The sequence below is a fragment of the Octodon degus genome, unplaced genomic scaffold (genome assembly GCF_000260255.1).
Source record: "Octodon degus isolate 3935 unplaced genomic scaffold, OctDeg1.0 scaffold00028, whole genome shotgun sequence".
NCBI lineage: Eukaryota > Metazoa > Chordata > Mammalia > Rodentia > Octodontidae > Octodon > Octodon degus.
The window spans coordinates 7,155,350-7,170,301 of NW_004524604.1; the positions used below are offsets into that span (position 1 = coordinate 7,155,350).

General features: G+C 40.3%; 1 pseudogene; it reads left to right on the top strand.

Annotated features, from left to right (window-relative positions):
* Window positions 1–4,707: 4,707 nt before the first annotated feature.
* LOC101574879 lies at window positions 4,708–6,187 on the top strand (annotated as a pseudogene).
* Window positions 6,188–14,952: the final 8,765 nt, after the last annotated feature.

Below are 14,952 nucleotides of genomic sequence, written 5' to 3' on the forward strand. Positions count from 1 at the left end.
GGCGCCCCCTTCCCCCATGGCGTGCGAGGCCCCGCCGGCACCGCGCTCCGCGGCAGCCCCGGGCCGCCCCGAGCCACCCCGAGCCACCCCGAGCGAGGGAAGCAGGAGGGAGGGATCCTCAGTGTATTTTTAATTGGGTTGAAGTTATTTGACGTTCTGTGTGCCCCAGTTACCTGAATATCAGATTGTTTCCTCATATTTGAGAAGTTTTCTGCTATTGCTTCTGCCCATATTCATTTTATATCATTTGTATTGACTCCTTTTTCATGGATGCCTATTATTCAAATGTTGTTCATCTTGTATTGTCATGCAGGAGACGAATTACTTTTTCCTGCATCCTAGTTGTGTATAAGTGGTCTTTTCTTTCTTTTCACTAGCTGTGATGTCATCTTCAAGATCTAAAACTCTATATTCACTTCCACTCAAATGGTTTTGCAAGCTTGTGATTGAGATTTTAAGTTCCTCTATATCTCTTTGACTATGCTTTATGCAATCTATTTCTTTCCTGTATTGTTCATTCAAGGAATACTTCATTTTTCTAATCTCTTATAATTTTTTAATCAGTGTCTTCTTGAGAAGCACTTATTCTTTTACTTCAGAGATTATTTCTGATCTGATTTCCCCTATGTTTCTGTATTTGATTCTTTACTTCAACGCTATTGATTCAGACATTTCAGCTTTGTGTTTCCCATTTCTTCTGTGCTAGTTTCCTATGCACTTGTTCTTGGGGGCTCAGGGTCTGAGATTACATTTTTCTCCTTCTCTTTGTCATTTTATGTAGCACTGACCTCTGACCTTTGGTGTAGAGCTTTGGTACAGTTATAACCTTAGCACCTACCAATATTCTGGTGCAGATCTACTAAGTTTGAGTTCTTCCAGTTGTGCTTGACTTGTGTTTTGCTAATGTGCTCAGCTCCTTCCTACTGCAGCCCTTGGAAGTGAACCACTTTGCCCCTTTGGCAAGATGTTCTTCTCCTGGATTAGTTGGGTGGTTCTCTCCCCTAGTCTCTCTGCAGAGTCTTCAGCTGCAGAGTTTCACCCTAGCCATGTATGCCAGGCCTGGACTGGGTCGGATGGGCTCTATGGGGTGCAGGGGAGTGTGGAAGGTCTCCCACATACCCTCAGGGACTAGACTTGGGCTGGGTCTGGATGGGTCCCAAGAGCACTGCAGGAGTTCTCACACACACAGCTGGCTTTGGAGGGGTGGAAGGATCCTGTGCACATGGTTGAAGTTCTCACATGGCTGGACTGAGCTTGTTCCAGAGAGGTTCAGTGGGAATAGAAGAGCACTGAATCTCCCACACACTCTCACTGGGTCTGGTCTTGGACAGGGTCTTGTGTGTCTTCTTTGTTGGTTTTCTTTTTTAATTCTCTTTAAAAATAATTTTTCTTTTTCTTTCTGGAACTGGGTATTGAACTCAGTCCCTTGTGCTTGCCAGGGAAGTGCTTATTCTATTGATCCATCTCTCTGACCCCAAAAATAATAGTTCTGATAAACTGTAATTTCATTTTTCTTTCATGCTTAGTTTTTTATATGTACTAAGATATCTTGTTTTAATGTCATAGATGACTTGACTGTGTTTTTCTAAAATCATTTGACCTTTACCTTCTTTGGTAAAATCTACAATCTTTCTCAAATTCACTTTATCTGTGGTATGAGGTTGTGATTTTTTACCATAAGTTATTCATATTTTCCAGCAACATGTATGGAAATAATTTTTTGTATGAGTGATATGTTTTATTAAAAATCAATTTATCCTAGAGATGTAGAAGTGTTTTGAAACCTCCATTATAGTTAGTTAATAATTATTCTTGTTGTCTTTATGTTACTATGCTGTCTTTATAACTGGTAAGTAAAGTGTTTTAATTGCTTGATTTAATTTTATAATGACAGAGCCCAGCCCAGGCCCGGTCAGTATATGGAAGAGTTTCCAGCTTTCCTACACCCGCGGGACCCCTCCAGACCAAAACTCAGGCACACCGCATGAGTGAGACCCTCTAGTGCACCCTGGGGACCTTTCCAACCTTCCAGAGCCTCAACCCCAAGCCCACAAAGTGAATGAGAACTTCTGTGATCCTCTCGAGATCCCCAGATCCAGCCCAACCCAGGCCTGGTGAGTGTGTGCGAGAGCTTCTGGCTTCCCTGCACCTGAGGGACCTCTCTGAACCAAAACTAAAGAATGCCACCTGAATAAGATCCTCTACCCCACCTTTGGGAACCTTCCATGCCTCCAGAGCACCCCCCAAGCCAGCTGAGTGGGTGAGAACTTCTACGACACTCTTGGGACACCCAGATCCAGGCCAAGGCCAGACATGGCTAGTGTGTGGGAGAACTTCTGCACTTGCCTGTACCCCCTAGCCCAGGGACACAACAGAGTGCCACCACAGGTTCACTGTATTTCACTTCCATGTGCTGCAGCAGGATGAGCTGAATACAACAGCTAGACCCAGGCCAAGCATACCTGGATAATCTGAAAATTAATAGATCTGCAGCCAAATTTCAGTAGGTTGTAACTGCACCAAAGCTCTATACCAAAGGACAGAGCTCAGTGCTGTATGAAATGACAAAGACAAGGAGTAAAATGCAATCACAGTCCTCAAGCCCACCGAGAACAAGTGCAGATGACACTAGCTCAGCTAAAATGAATGAATTAACAGCATCAGAAATAAGGAAACAACAGCAGAAAGGTTACAGAGGAACTCAGAGAAGAATTAATTCCTGAAATAAAAAAAAGAAATTCCTGAATTCATAGCATCTGAAGCAAAGAATTTAATATGGAAACATATGGGGGAAACCCAATGCCCATTCAGAACAAGTGCAGAAGATACTAGCTCAGCTGAAATGTATGAATTAACAGCATCCAAAGTAAAGAAACAACAACAGAAAGGTTAATAGGAACTCTGACCAGAATTAATTTCTGAAATAAAAAAGATATCTCTGAATTCATAGCATCTGTAGTAAAGAATCAAATATAGAAACATATGGAGAAACATAATCTGAAAAAAACTCTGCAGTAAAAGAATTAACTGCTTCTAAAGAAGACATTGATAAAAAAAAATACAGATTGGAAATATGACAGATTCCTTGAATGAGCAATACAGGAAAGAAATAGATTGCATAAAGCAGAGTCAAAGAGATATAGAGAACTTAAAATCTCAATCACAAGCCTGCAAAACCATTTGAGTGAAAGTGAAGATAGAGTTTCAGATCTTGAAGATGCTAGTACACCTAATGAAAAGGTAAGAAAAGATCTTTTAAAAACAACTAGGATGCAGGAAAAAATAATTCATCACCTGCAAGATGATGCAAAGATGAACAATGCGAGATTAATAGGCAATAATGAGAAAGATGGAGTCAATACAAATGATATAAAAAGAATATGGGCAGAAGTAATAGCAGAAAACTTCCCAAATACTAGGAAACAATCTGATATTCAGGTAACCAAAGCATACAGAATGCCAAACAACTTCAACCCAATTAAAAACACACCAAGACATATAATAGTCCAGATCCCAGAAATCCAGCACAAGAATAATATACTGAAAACCGCTAGAGTAAAGAAGCAGATCACATTCAAAGGAAAACCTATCAGAATTACGACCAATTTCTCTTCATAAACCAGGAAGTCAAGAAGAGCATGGAGCAGAGTACTTCAAGTCCTCTATGAAAACAAATACCAGCCCAGACTACTATACCCTGCAAAACTCTCTTTCAGGTTTGATGGAGAAGTGAAATACTTCCATGGCAAAGAAAAACTAAAGAATTTCATGATGACAAACCCAACCCTACACAGACTACTGAAAGATGATCTAAAGAGAGACCAAAATGATCAGAGGTCCATGAACCAGAAGAGAAGGAAGCCACTAAATAGGACAAACAATTAACACAGGAGAAAAAAGAGTAAACAACAGCAGGTAAATGACACGTCAATCATAAATCAACACATCTCAACTATAAGCATCAATGTAAATGGACTCAATTCACCAATTTAAAAAAAGAAATAGACTGGAGAGTCCCGGAGTGAGCAGGGACATAGTTTTGCAATGTGGAGCGAGAATATCCACTGCTGGCTGTAACTATGCTTTCCAATGTCCGAATTCATCATGTCCTGAATGTGGCATCTCCCTGGGGGGAGCCCACATCACTGGAAGGGATCTGCTGGCCTGAAGACTCAGGACTCAGAGCTCCACAGGGTCCCCCGAATTAAGGCTCAGCGACAGCCTGGATCCTGAGCCTGAGGCGGTGGCCGTGCCGGGACAGGGAGCGCGCTGCGCTGGTTCACTTCCGCTGTCCTGTGTGCCTTCTTCCTGGGGCTGGATCTTGCGACGCAGCTCGTACTTGTAGCTATCCTCTTGTCTCAGCCTTCCCAGCACTGGGATTTCACATTTTCATGGTATCACAAGTGGTACATATCAGAATACAAGAACCTGGTCAGGTGTGGTGGTGTACTCCTGTAATCCCAGCTCCTCCAGAGGCTGAAGCAGGGGAATCACAGACCTTTTACAGCCTAGGATTTAGCAGATTTTCAGCTACTCCAGAGGCTGAAGCAGGGGAATCACAGAGAATCACTATTGCTATCCTGAGACCCACATTTCAAGATTTGGCAAGAAATGTAAACCAAAATAAGCAGTCTTTCTCATATATTTGTGGGTCGTGCTTTGGGATGTTTGGGTGGGTTTGTGATTGGCGGAATTCTCTTTGACTGTATGAATCACTTTTTACTTTTAGGAATGTCATTATTGGCTTCCACAACTGGTCTTTATCTCATTCCTTTTTGCAAGGGAGCAATATTACTGATTGTGGTGATGTCTGTCTTTGGTATTTCGTATGCCACTATGGATACAAGTTAATGACTTTCTCCAGTGTCATCTCTGGGATCAAGACAGTATTGCTATGACAAGTAGAGCACAATGTATCAGACTGTCATTTGCAATGATCTTGACTTACTGAGTTGGGAATGGTATCACCTGGTCAGACCAGCCCTCCTAAGCAGAGAAAGACCCCTGTCCAGTTGGTGGGAACATCCTTATCTTGGCTCTATGGGGAGACAAAGTAGCCCCACACATGCAGGCCTTATACTTCATTTTGTCTTGGTTGCATTTTTGATGTCTCTTTTGGCAAAAGTTGGCCCTGGGGATGATGACAACAGCTTCAGCCACCACACAGAGCCCAACCTTCAACCTCCAGGCCCCAACTGATCACTTGAAGCCAACCCAGACCTTCTGTTTGCAGTACCTGATGACTTGAACTTACTGTGGGCTTTTGCTTCTGTGGGCACTTCCATCTTTGTCGATTCTGTCCTCCTGTTTCTTCTGTTTTTCAAGAAAAGCTCAAGGCACAAAAAATCAACAGCATCTGCTCAGGGAGCTCAAAGAGCTAAGCATCACAAGGCCCTCCTCTGCCTTCTTTTTATGTTCTTCTTTTTTTACGTTGGAGCTGAGATCACCTATGGCCCTTACATTTTCTCATTTGCAACCACCCACTCTGGCATGGAGGAAAGCAAAGCAGCTGGGCTGAACTCCATCATCTGGGGGACATTCACAGCCTGCCGGGGCCTGGCGATCTTCTTTGCTACGTGTTTACAGCCTGGAACCATGATTGTGCTGAACAACATTGGCAGCCTGGTCTCATTATTCCTGGTGCTTTTTTACAAGAACCCGCTTTGTCTCTGGATAGCGAGTTCCGTGTATGGGGCTTCAATGGCTGCCACCTTTCCCAGTGGTGTTTCTTGGCTTGAGCAGTACACGAGCATAAGTGGGAAATCTGTGGCTTTTTTTTGGTCATTGGTAGTGCTCTTGGAGAAATGGCTATTCCTGCAGTAATTGGAATTCTCCAAGGACTATGCCCAGATTTGCCAGTAGTTCTGTACACAAGTTTGGGATCAGCAATATTCACTGCTGTATTATTTCCTGTGATGTACAAATTAGCCACCATGCCTCTGGATTGCCAGCAAAACGGAACCAAAAAGAGCAAGGACTAGAAAGCTTTGCCCTCTCATCCTGGGCTATGAGGAAGAGAATGAAGGGAAGATGCAGAATAATGGAATGAAATGGATTTGAGATGGTTGAGGTAAATGATACTATGAGGCATTCTTTAACATAGATACCTAGAAATATTTTGATAGAGCCTGTAGCTGAAGTATACCACAGTGTATTTCAGATTAGATGAAATTTGAGTTTTCTCTCATTATTATTGGCAGGTTCCCTGTGAATCACCTTGTCAGGTACCAGAGCACAGTGAACTAACAGAGATTTCCTGATTTCATTGAATAATTGTCACTTTTAAGAGACCTTTTACAGCCTAGGATTTAGCAGATTTTCAAGCTTGATACAAGGTGCTCTCTTCCTCTCCTGGCCTCTCTGCATCTCTATGTGACTATTCTACCCTCCTAACCCTCCTAGAAGGAATTCCAAAAGGAATCTGAGTAACCAAGTAGGTTCCATTGCACTGTTGGGCCTTGCATGAAGAGTTGTATATCAGCAAATGGGTCTGCTTGACTTGATTGGATGCTGTTGCTCCCTTCCAGGTTTGGCCACTTCTGTACTCCTGCCCCAGCTGATTGGGGTGGTGGGATTTAAAATCCAAAGGAAATTTCCACTGTTGTGGAATACAAGAATCGTACTAGACTTAGTGACTAGTGCTAATGCTGCGGAACTGGACTGACAGCGTAGGTTGCTCTTTGCAACTGTAATAGATAAAGAAGCTCCCTGAAATTTATAAACATTTTACAGAATCTATTAGACTTGTTAGTGAACTGCTTGACTTTTTCAAGAAAAATAAGTGCCGTCCTGTTAGGGTAGCACTTATACTTGAACCAGCTCTGAGTGAATTTCCTGTTTGCAGCGTGCTCTTCTGCCCTTGAACTCTGGGCTAAAGTTTCCTAGGCATGCACTTTAGTCATTTAACACATGTCTATTGTGCATTTACCATGTTCACCAGTCAGGACCCTTGGAGTGAAGCAGGCCAGGCACTGCTGCCTTTCACAGTGATCATGGTTTACTCTTTCACGTAAGATTTGCTCGCCAGTACTCCATTAGCTGAAGAGCCAGTAAAACATTTTATAATCATTTCTATGTAGCTCCAGTCATGTAGCTGAGTTCTCCTGGTCTCTTGATTCTTGTGCATGCATATTTCCAGATGTCTCTGGTGTCTTCTTTAAATTAGGTAGTAATTTGATAAAAACGATTAGCCCAGTGCAGATAAGGTTAATCTGGTTAAAGGCTGCCTGATTAACCTGCAGCAGAGGACGTAACCCCAGTGTTGAGATTTCCTCACAACAGCCAGTAGGTGCACATTGTGGTTGAGCTGGCTGTTGGGATACAGGTGCCACCACCTCAGGGTAACTGAGCAGGTTCTCACCTCTCAGCTTTACCCTGATCTCATGCAGTTGGACAACAAGGTGCCTTTACCTTGTTGGAAAACGACTCAGAAACAGAAGCATTTCAAAAAGGAAAACTTTACCTTCAAGGAAAACAAGAGCAGACCTGTCTTGCCAAGTAAAAAATACCACAATATTCAAAGAAAAAAAATCAAGAAGTGCTAAGATTTCTGAGTTTGCATTCATCTGTACATGATGGAAAGACAGCAAGTGCCTCACACGATCGTCAAGCTCATAAAGGTCATAACAGATGCCACACACAGTATGACAAAAACCATGGCCAAAATTGCTTCTGCCAGGGAGCCAGGTTTTATGAGAAATGTTCAAGGTTGCTTAGATGATGATCAGGGAGATGACTCTACAATTTTTGTTTTATCTTGGGGTGCAAAGTGCCTTTTGTCCTCACTATGATATGGGAAGTACAAAGTGATAGTGCAGTGGGGCAAAGTGACATTTTGATTAAGCAGAATCCATAAGGTTCAGGAGAAATGTGGACCAAAGGAAAAAGGTAATCTCAAGATATGTTCTTGTTCTATGTAGGTGATAAGCCTTTGCCTGTGTGTGTGTCTGTGTGTCTGTGTGTATTTTAAACCCTGGCTGCTTTAAGAATCACCTAACAGTGTTTTAAAATTACTACCCATGGGGCCAGGGAGATGGCTCAGTGGAATAAGTGCTTCCCTGGCAAGGGCCTGAGTTCAATCCCCGGTTCTGCAAAAAATAAAAAATAAATAAATTAATTAATTAATTAATTAAAAAATAAAAAATAAAAAAATAGACTGACAGTGGATTAGGAAACAAAATCCAACAACATGCTATATACAAGAAACACACTTAACTCATAAAGAAATTCACAGACTGAAAATCAAAGGACAAAAAAAAAATACTACACACTTCAGCACCTCAGAAAAAAGCAGAAGTAGCACTCCTGTTTTCAGACAGTCTGAACTTCAAACCAAGAATGATGAAAAGAAATTAAGAAGGCCACTTTATATTGCTTAGGGGAAAAATTCAAGAGGAAGAGGTAAGAACCATGAATATCTATGCAACAAACATAGGAACACCCAACTATATAAGACAAATCCTGAGGGTACTTGACTGACCTTATCAGATACAAAAGTAGCATTTCTTTTTTATTTATTTATTTACTTATTTAATTTTTTATTGAGAAATAAATATGAATGAGTCTGTTTCACAGCTGATTAATAGGACAATTTTGATAATCAATACACTGTACATTGTTATCTTCTTAGTGGTTATCCATAGTACAAGAAGCAGACAGGATATTCTGTCCAAGCACTGTTAGTACACCTCTTTCTTCTCACTGAGTTAAGCTAAAGTAGCTGTAAATTTATCCTATTTTGTATATATAAATACAAAATGATCTTTCCTTTGTATCTTTTTTTTAATTTTAATTTTAATTTTTTTGTCCTGTCAGAGGTGAATATTCTATTGGCATCTAAATACTATAGGTGTTTGAATTCAACTAAACAATCTAACACTGTCTAGCAGTCTATAATATTAGTGGGTTATCCTAAGAAGTTATTGACTTGAGCCTTTTACAGCTCATCATATTAATATGGATTTATTTTATATACCTCGTTTTTATAATTTTCTGCTGGATGGTTAAGACCAAGATATAGCAAGACCTATATACCCAGAAGTGTAACTTTTGTATCTGATAAGGTCAGCCAAGTACTCTCAGGATTTATCTTGTAGCCCTGTACCACCTTTTGTACATCCTTTAAAGTTACATTTCTTGTTATACAGGTCTTCTTTATCTTGGTCTTAACCATCCAGTAGAAAAGTATAAAAGTGAGGTATATAAAGTAAGGCCATATTCATATGCTAAGCTGTGAAAGACTGAAGTCAACAACTTCTGTGGATAACCCACTACTATTGTGGACTGCTGGGCTGTGTTGGATCATTTTACTGAATTCATGCATCTATAGTATTTATAAGCCAATGGAATACCCATTTCTGACAGGACTGGACAAAAAAGGTGATACAAAGAAGGATCATTTTGTACCTGTATATGCAGAATAGTTAGGATAGATACACAGTTACTTTTGCTTAATTCAATGAGAAGAAAGATTTGTACTAATAGTGTTTGGGCAGGATATTCTGTCTGCATGTTGTACTATGGATAACCAATAAGAAGATAACAATATACAATATATTAATTATTGAAACTGTGCTATTACTCAGTTTTGAAACTGTCTCATTGATATTTGTTTCTCAATAAAATAAAATTTTATAAAAAGAAAACAAATGAACATAGATTAATTCCCAATGATTGGGAAGTTTTATGTCATAAAATTTGTTTCAATTGTGGTAAATTGGATTCTATTAGAAAGAATTATCAAAAAATAAAAAGTAAAGATATAAACACAAAAAATTATAATGACATAATTAACAACTGCAAATTTCTAACTACTCTTCTACTTTCAATATTATTTGGCTGTTTATAGTTCTGAGTTCAAAGATTGACTCGACCACTTTATTCACATTATCTGCTAAGATTTTTTTTACTGGACCTGAGTCAAGTCTATAGCTCAAGCTGTGGAAAACTGACATCTGATGACATTTCAGTACATGAATGTGATATTTTAATAACTATAGACTTTTATAATGTATCAAGTATTCTGTAATTCTTGTTATGGTTATCCTGTACAGCTTCTGAATTTATTGAATAGTTATGTTTTGGGATGATGCTGTAAATTATATGATTTTCAATGTCTTTTTCAAGATGTTAGTAACATTGAAAAATATAATTGATTTTGCACATTGTGTATCCAAAGAACTTGCAAAGTTCATTTCTTAATTATAATAGTAATTTTGAAGATTTCTTAGTATTTTCTACCCATAATGATGTACCGTCATAGAACAGAGTGTTATTGCAATGACAAGCAGAAACATTGAAATGACACTGAGGATTTAGAAGCAGATTTATTTTATGTCAATGGGCACTGATCAGAATCATTCCTAAAAATTAGGGTCTGATCTCTGGTGGTCTAGGGCTCTATGGTTAAGCAAGCAAAAGTACAGAGGCATAATGGCTTGCCAGTTGAGGACTGGTTCTTACAATATATATCATAATGATCAGCTATGCATCATGGTACCGGCCACTTCTAAGAAACAAAAGCAGCAGGAACTGGAACCAGAGCTCACATTACCTGGGCAACTAACCAATTAAAGCCTACTTTCTCAGGGAGCATCTTCTGCTACATTTCCTCCCTCTTTCAGTTTATCCAGCAAATCTTTGCTGGGCATGTTACATGTGATCTTCTCAGACAAGGCCTAACCGGAAGCAGTAAAATTGATGCTGTCAGTAGGCTAACCAACATCCCCAAGACTGAAAACTCCCACAAGGATCTTGTGGTTTGTTTCCCTTATTATAGGGCTTCTCCTTAAGTTGACTTTGACAAGGGAGTTAAGGTGTTAATTTGATCTAAGTGAATGTCCAAAGGACCTTGGACTCTTGTCAAATCTTTATTACTTTTAAGAGGTTTAGTGGTTATTTTCTATTATCTCAGGGCAATCACCCATAGAGATAGGGCAAAAGCAAGAAGTGGGGTGATCAGCTTGAAAATGCACAAAAATCAAGGGAAGAAATTCACTGAGGAGTGGAGCAATCCTGTGGACAATGTCTTTAAGCTTCAGCCATGCATAGACTGGTTAGCATCCAGAGTGACCAGAGGAGAGCATTGAGTGCATTGTCTCTTCAAAATGAGCCCTGGAGAAGCTGTCAAGGTAAGTTTTCTAGTATATTCACCGCTGGATTTCCAAAACTTGTAGGGGTAGTTAATATGCACCTGGGTTATATGTGTGTGCAGGAATGTCTACAGCTGTGGCTGGTCTTTTAACTGGTCACAAGTTGTTTATGTGGGTTATGTTTTATTTCTGCGTAACAAACTAAATACCTTCAAACAAGGAGAGTCCACTAGGTCACATGAGGTCACAGACAATGACACAGATGCTGAAACTTGAGTTGGTTGTAGGGGCACAGGTGCCAGAACTATGGATTAAGCTTGCAGAACCTATATGGTAGGGGCAGATCTGGCCCTGACCTTCTGGGAGTACTAGGTAATTTTTTTTCTGGCTGAGCTAGATGTTTAGTCAATTGGACCCTGGAAGGGACTTAGGGCTCTGAACCAGACTATTTTGAATATAAGAATAGAGTTATTGGTGACATCTTTCCAAACAATAGAAGGAAGCAGTGTGTTGTGCATATCATTCTTGCAGGAGAGTTTTCCACAGCATATCTAGCTTGTTGGACTTCATTTCTAATAGAGTTACTTACATCCATAAACAAGGTGTACTCAGCATATATCAGGAGGTCCAATATAGCATGTAACACCTGGTCAGATAGGTCTTCTCCTGAGGTGAGCTTATCAGTATTTTTGGCTGTTAGAGATCAAAGGCAAAGTGGGGAAGCATCCTTTAGAGATTGGACCTAAGTATTTGTACAGGTAAGCCATTGGTGTTCCCCAAGAGCTGACAGTCTGAGTAAGCACAGTTGTTTTTGTAAACTCAAGAATCAAGATTCTATAGAAACCAGTGGCTCCAAGAAATCTATGGGGTTTATTTTTTTGTAACCAGTTTCTACCAGATATTATAGTAGAGCTTTTGCATCTTTCTAGCAGGTAGCTTGAATGTCATTAATCAGAAGTGTCGTGATATTTTGTCCTTGTCCAGGTCAGTTGACTTTTGAACTTTTAAGGTGAAGAGAAGCTGGGTGACAGGAACCAATAAAAAACATAAGAAGGCATTCTTTAGGTCCAGGCAGGTGTACCAGCAGGCTGTGTGTGGAAGAAGACTGAGGCAATGTATATGGAAGGCAATCATGGTGGCATTGATAGCTTGGAGATCTTGAACTGACTTCACAAGTGGGAGAGGTGCATTTTAGCAGTTTGACAGTGTCTAGAGATTTTAGTTTTGAAGCCTCATTTTTTCTTTCTCAGGGGACTGTGATGGATTTGGGAGGGACAGAAAAAAGGCTGTTCTAGAGCCTAATCTATTGTTAAGCCCTCCCTGTGAATAGTGTGAGAGTTCCCAAACTCTTGTGACATTTGAGTAACAGTCCACAAATGGTATATGCAGTGAGAACCATAGAACGCAAAGTGATGGCTACATTGTTGATGGCATGGAGATCATGCCCAAGGTGATTAACAGTCTATTAGGCAGATGTGCATCTGGATGTCTTTGTGTTTCCAGTGACATCTGGCAGCAATGGTGGTCATGGTAAGGCAAAATTTTTGAAAGAGGAAACTTCTGATTGCAAATAATTCTGTTTCATTGTCTACTAGTAAAGTTATAGGTTTGACCCTGACTTTTACAATGATCACAGGCTCTTGGGGGTCCAATTTGATAGAGTTCAGTCTGTCCTATCAATCCAGAACAGACAAGGTGAGGAGAGGTTCAGTTTGAGGTGGGTATGGATAGTCGGGTTTCTTTGTATCTTGAAAAGGGTTGAGGGTATTTATTTATTGTTTCCATACCCTTATCATTAATATCCAGAAGGTATGGTGGTCTAACAAACTAGATCTTATGGACATCAGGTGCTTTTTTTAAAAATCAGGTTTCTAGATAGCAGTGGTTGACAGGCTGTTTGCTCCCCTCTCTGATGTCTTGAGAAGCACTTAACTGATTTTAGGTTTCTAGGCAGGGTGACCTTTGGGAAAGGCCATGGTAACTCATTCATCAAGGATGACAGTCCTGTTTTTCTTCAATTAAAATGTGGAACTCAGAAGGAATTGTTGACAGTCATTCTATGATGCCATCTGATCAGCAATGGGTACATCTTTAGGGAAGGTCTCTGTAGATGAATGAAGGCAATGTCTGATCAAACACTCTGGTTCAACTGGATGAATTAGGAGCAGAGGGGAGTGAAACTATTGGCAGCAACTCTGACAGCCAACAGAGATAATGAGATGGAATTTTCAGTAATAATAGGCCTCTTTTTGTTTTTTGTGAGATGCAGGGAACAGTTTGATTTTATTTTTAACTTAATCAAAACCCCTTTCCTTGGCTGTCCAGATAGTTTAGCAGACTAAAGTGCCTGCTTAGGCAGAGCACAGAGGCCAGGGTTCAATCCCCGGAGTGCTATGCCAGCCCTGCCCACAGGGTTGCTGAGATGGCAATTGAGACTGGGTGTGCTGGCATGCACCTGAAATCCCAGCACTTGGGAGGCTGAAAACATGAGAATCACTACAAGTCTAATCTACCCATAGTGAGACTCTGAAGACCCTGTACCAATTACAAAAAATAAAAAAAACCCTACCTTTCCTGCAGTCAGTGACTTTGGGTTTTGACTAATTCCCACCTCTGACTTCCTACATGTGTGTTGTGTAGCCTTGAAAAATGATGCAACAGACAAAGTGTGGGTGGCCCACATAGAGACCATTCAGATGCTCACATGACTGTGTCCCTTGTGAAGACTTAAGCATGACTTCTAAGGGGGTGTGAGACCTTCATTATGCCATTTGTCAATTGCCATGAAACCTCAGGTGAGGGTCCAATCAGCCACCGTGACCAGTGCTTCCCAATCTTGGTGCATAAACAGAGCAGCTCATTGCTTATGCTATTTCACCCACACATCCCTTCAACAGGCACTTAGACATTAAATATCACAACCTGCTCTCAAGGGTGATCCTAACTTAACAAGGCTCTTCTTCTGATCAGACTCTTCTGCTTGAGCTGAGCAGGACAGCAGATAGACCAACCAGGAGGCTTTCCAGGGGTCTTGCCAGAATCAGGAAAGCAGACATACAGAGATTGTATCCTCCTCCCTTTTGAGTCCTATGTGAGCTTCTCAAACAAAGGACCAAGAATTCCATTCCAGACCTCCAAGGAAACTTGACAAATCTCAAGGATGCACCTTTCTGTCAGGACTTGGAGAGGTTCTTGCTTCATCCATGAGGTCCATGAGTAGGGACCAAAGAGGTCAGCACAGTCAATCTTCCCAGCCAATGCACCAGACACAATGGCAAGCAGAAACATAAAAACAATGACCCAGAATTTAGAAGCAGATTTATTTTACATCAATGGGCACTGATAGGAATCAATCCCATATCAGGCCCTGATCTCTGGTGGGCTAGGACTTATATGGAATAAACAAGCAGAAAGACAAGAGGCCCAATGGCTTGTCATTTGAGGGCTGGTTCTTAAAATATGCATCATAATGACCAGCTATGCATCACAGTGACCAGCTGGTTCTAAGATGAAAAGTAACAGGAACTGGAAGCAGAACTATTACCTGAATAACTAACAACAGTATATTGGCTGGGGAGGACAACATCTTCTGCTACATTATTTGTTTGCTTTCTATCATCATATTTTCTTGTTTTTCTAATTGTGCTGGGATCTCCAATACAATTCTGAATGAAAGTGGTGAAAGCAAATTCTTTGCTTTATTATAATTATTATTATAAGGAAAAAAAGTTCAGTATCTCATCATTATGTGTAATATTTGCTATAGGGTTTTTGTTTTGATTTTATTTTCTCATTCAATTCTATTTCTATATCACAAAGAAAGTTTAATCAGAGATAAATTGTAACTTTTTTGAAATCATTT